This window comes from Babylonia areolata, chromosome 7 (genome assembly GCF_041734735.1).
Source record: "Babylonia areolata isolate BAREFJ2019XMU chromosome 7, ASM4173473v1, whole genome shotgun sequence".
In the NCBI taxonomy this organism is placed as follows: domain Eukaryota; kingdom Metazoa; phylum Mollusca; class Gastropoda; order Neogastropoda; family Buccinidae; genus Babylonia; species Babylonia areolata.
In genome coordinates this window covers 45,627,425-45,632,424 of record NC_134882.1, presented here as the reverse complement: position 1 = coordinate 45,632,424, position 5,000 = coordinate 45,627,425, and the positions used below count along the sequence as shown (strand labels likewise).

At 45.6% G+C, this 5,000-nt stretch overlaps 1 protein-coding gene across 1 annotated transcript in view; it reads left to right on the top strand.

Moving 5' to 3' along the window:
* The window catches only part of LOC143283855 (glutamate receptor-like), a 341,357-nt gene that overhangs the window by 200,350 nt on the left and 136,007 nt on the right, over positions 1-5,000 (top strand). The gene's annotated exons all lie outside the window — the stretch shown is intronic.

Here is a 5,000-nt window from a genome sequence, read left to right as displayed (position 1 = left end):
TATCGTGTTGTGACTGTAATTGCTGGATTGTTTGTTTGTTTGTTTGTTTGTCTGGTGGTGGGTTGGTGGTGGCAGAGAGTAACAGTATCGTGTTGTGACTGTAATTGCTGGATTGTTTGTTTGTTTGTTTGTTTGTCTGGTGGTGGGTTGGTGGTGGTAGAGAGTAACAGTATCGTGTTGTGACTGTAATTGCTGGATTGTTTGTTTGTTTGTTTGTCTGGTGGTGGGTTGGTGGTGGCAGAGAGTAACAGTATCGTGTTGTGACTGTAATTGCTGGATTGTTTGTTTGTTTGTTTGTCTGGTGGTGGGTTGGTGGTGGTAGAGAGTAACAGTATCGTGTTGTGACTATAATTGCTGGATTGTTTGTTTGTTTGTTTGTTTGTCTGTTGGTGGGTTGGTGGTGGTAGAGAGTAACAGTATCGTGTTGTGACTGTAATTGCTGGATTGTTTGTTTGTTTGTTTGTTTGTTGGTGGGTTGGTGGTGGTAGAGAGTAACAGTATCGTGTTGTGACTGTAATTGCTGGATTGTTTGTTTGTTTGTTTGTCTGGTGGTGGGTTGGTGGTGGCAGAGAGTAACAGTATCGTGTTGTGACTGTAATTGCTGGATTGTTTGTTTGTTTGTTTGTTTGTCTGGTGGTGGGTTGGTGGTGGTAGAGAGTAACAGTATCGTGTTGTGACTGTAATTGCTGGATTGTTTGTTTGTTTGTTTGTTTGTTGGTGAGTTGGTGGTGGTAGAGAGTAACAGTATCGTGTTGTGACTGTAATTGCTGGATTGTTTGTTTGTTTGTTTGTTTGTCTGTTGGTGGGTTGGTGGTGGTAGAGAGTAACAGTATCTTGTTGTGACTGTAATTGCTGGATTGTTTGTTTGTTTGTTTGTTTGTCTGTTGGTGGGTTGGTGGTGGTAGAGAGTAACAGTATCGTGTTGTGACTGTAATTGCTGGATTGTTTGTTTGTTTGTCTGGTGGTGGGTTGGTGGTGGTAGAGAGTAACAGTATCGTGTTGTGACTGTAATTGCTGGATTGTTTGTTTGTTTGTTTGTCTGGTGGTGGGTTGGTGCTGGTAGAGAGTAACAGTATCGTGTTGTGACTGTAATTGCTGGATTGTTTGTTTGTTTGTCTGTACTCTGTGTCAGCATCTACGGTATCCTCTCTCCCTCTCTCTCTCTCTCTCTCTCTCTCTCTCTCTCTCCCTCTGTGTGTGTGTGTGTGTGTGTGTGTGTGTGTGTGTGTGTGTGTGTGTGTGTGTGATTTGTCTGCCTGATTTCCAGTCTGTTTGTTTCTGCTTTTATTTCTGTCTGTCTGTCTGTCTGTCTGTCTGCCTCTCTGTCTCTGTCTCTGTCTCTCTCTCTCTCTCTCTCTCTCTCTCTCTCTCTCTCTCTCTCTCTCTCTCTCTCGCTCGCTCGCTCGCTCTCACAGTAAAGCTTGTCTTTGTATGCGTGTGTGGGCATTGCGTGTGTGTTCATACAAAAATGCGCCTCTTGAGCGCACGAATTCATGTTCGTGTGTGTGTGTGTGTGTGTGTGTGTGTGTGTGTGTGTGTGTGTGTGTGTGTCTGTGTGTTGTGTGTCTCTGTGTGTGTCTGTGTCTGTGTGTGTCCGTTTGTGTGTGTCTGTGAGTGTCTGTGTGTGTGGCTGTGTCTGTGCGTTTGTGAGTGTGCGTGTCTGTTTGTCTACATGTCTAATTGTATCTGTCCCTCTGTCTCTGGGTGTGTGCGGGCGTGCAAAAAAAAAGAAAAAAAAAAAAGAACAAATAGAGCAGAAAGAGCCACAAAAATTAAGCTCACACTGAGATGAAAATGCATGAGGTGGGGGAGAGGGGGTGGGGGTGGGGAGGGAGGGAGGGGGAAGGGAGGAGGAAGGGGGGGGGAGAGGTGGGGCATTCGCATGCCTGCGCATCTGCCGAACTACCCTAATGTCATCGGTAATAGCTTCGCAAAAGAGAGGGATGGCCTCATTGCGTTTTCAATATCAATTGTGCGTTCTCGATCCAAGAGCGATTCGAAATTCACCAGAACGGGGATTTGGTTGACTTCTTACAAAAAAAAAAACAAAAAAAAAACAAACAAAAAAACACCTCTTGCAGGAAATCTATTACTGGCTTGTAACGAGTTTGGGCGGAAATACCTAAAAACACAAAGAAGAAAAAAAGAAAGAAAGAAGAAAAAGGAAAGAAAAGAAAAAAAAAAGAAAGCCAACTTCGTGCTCAAATGAAAACAAGACATGCGATCCTCCGAGTTAAAAAAATAAATCAATAAATCAATAAATAAATAAAAAGAATTCACGTATTTGCTTTTTCGATGGCTTGTTTTGATGTGCTGTGAAGTGGGAAGAAGGTGATGGGGAGGGTTAGGAGCGGAGTGTTATTTCGAATATTAACAAACTTTGAAGAATTTTTCATCTGCTTGCATTAAAGAAATGACAAAAACAATGTTTTCTTGTTTGTTTGTAGTTTGTTTTTGTTTTTTTTGTTGTTGTTGTTGTTGTTGTTTTTTTTTGGGTGTGTGTGTTTTTTGGCTGCCTTTTGATTATCTGTTGTTGTTGGGTTTTTTTCCTGTCTCGTCATCAGCCACTACTTCACCTTCAGCTTCACCTATCCCGTAGTCTTGTGGACCGTTGGGGCGCCACAGGTGATCTGGCAACCAGCATCCTCCAGTCCTCTCGGTTTTCTGACCTCCTGATTGTATCGCTCAACCTCAAGCCCGTCCATTCTGGGATGTTGTCCTCCCATCTCTTCCTTTGTCTGCCTCTCCTTCTCCCCCCTTGCACTGTGCCCTGCAGGAATGTCTTGGCCAGCCCTGATGATCTCATGACATGGCCATACCATTTGAGCTTGCGTCTCTTGACCAAGGTCAACAGGTCTTCGTAGGGCCCAATGACTTGCCTGATTCTGTTTCAAACTTCTTCGTTCGTGATATGATCTTTGTAGGAGATGCCCAGGAGTCTTCGAAAGCATCTCATCTCAGTGGACTGTATTCTCTTTTCTATTTCAGCTGTTAAGGTCCACGATTCACATGCATACAAGAGTATTGATGTCACCCGGGTACGCATCAGTCTGATCTTTGAGCCGAGTGCCATGTTCCGGTCGCTCCAGATGTACCTCAGTTTTGTGAGCGTCAGCCACTACTAATCATCCTAACATTCTTGTCATAGAGATTGGTGCAAGAGGGTTTGTGAGCACATCTGCCTACAGCCTCATGAAACAGCAGTCGATTTCTGGCAGAGAGGGGACACGGGCTCCCAAGGCAATGGCAGAAGCAGCAGAAAAGCGTTCCAGCTGGATCTGGTCGACGAGGAATTAAAATTCCCTACTCAAACTAGGCGTACGATAACTAATTGCCAGAAATGGTGACAGTCCTGGAGGCGTGGGTTCGAACCTGCTGAGGACCAGGAACAAAAAAAAAAAAGAAAAAAAAAAGAAAAGAAAAGGTGCAGGAGTCATGACCTGGGGCGGCCCGGCCCCCTTAGAGCGTAAGAAGTTGAGGCCGAAATATTTGACTGAGGGGGGGCTTCTTCTCTTGAAGACCTTGTAGTGTCCAGCTCTCCCTAGAGTTTCTTATCACATCCCGAATTTCGCTGTAAGGTGCTGATGGCTTTTTTTGTTTGTTTTTTTTTTTGTTTTGTTTTGTTTTGCTTTGTTTTGTTTGTTTGTTTGTTATCCTGGTTTCCCGTAAGCTTGTTTACGCTAAAACGTGCGTGAAAAGTCGGTGTATCCCGACTAAACAATTCCTAAACCGTTGTGGGCAGAAAACAAAAACCACAAAAAAGGAGCCTTGTTTTCGGGATTCTCACTGCTGACATGAAAAAAAAAATTGAATAAATAAATGCATAAAACAATAAGAAAAAAAAAAGAGTAAAACCAGCAAGCATCAACTCGAACGAAAATCAACAACAACAACAACAACAGCAAAAAAGGTCTGGTTAAGTTCCCCACTTTGGGCAGCAAAATACATCACAGGTTGTCTTGCCCCAGATGGCTTCTTCAGACCTGCCAAGGAGGCTTTCAATAATCCCTGTAATTCGATTGCCGCCAACGGGTTTCTTATGTCGAGGTCAGCGCTTTCAACTCGATGTGTGTGTGTGTGTGTGTGTGTGTGTGTGTGTGTGTGTGTGTGTGTGTGTGTGTGTGTGTGTGTGTGTGTGTGTGTGTGTGTGTGTGTGTTTATGTGTGTGTGTGTGTGTGTGTGTGTGTGTGTGTGTGTGTGTGTGTGTGTGTGTGTGTGTGTGTGTTCGTTCTTCACTTTAACGTCTTTTAGCCATACGTGTTGCAGGAGTATCGACACGGGGGGAGTATCGGGCTGAACCCCAAACACACTTACGTCCATCTGTAACGCACCACACCACACCACACAACACCACACCACACCACACCTCACCACACCACACCACACCACACCTCACAACACCACACTACACTACACCACACCACACCACGCCACATCTCACAACACCACACCACTCCTCACCACACCACACCACACCACACCTCACCACACCACACCACACCACACCACACAACACCTCACACCACACCACACCACATTACACCACACCACACCACACCTCAACACACCACATCTCACCACACCACACCACACCACACCACTCTTCACCACACCACACCACACAACACCACACCACACCTCACAACACCACACTACACTACACCACACCACACCACATCTCACCACACCACACCACACCACACCACACCACTCCTCACCACACCACACCACACCTCACAACACCACACCACACCACACCACACCACACCTCACAACAAAACACCACATCACACAACACCTCACACCACACCACACCACACCACACCATACCTCACAACACCACACCTCACCACACAACACAACACCACACAAACCACACTACACCTCACAACACCACACCACACCACACAACACCTCACAACACCACACCACACCACACCACACCACACCACACCACACCACACCACACCACACCACACCACACCACACCTCACAACACA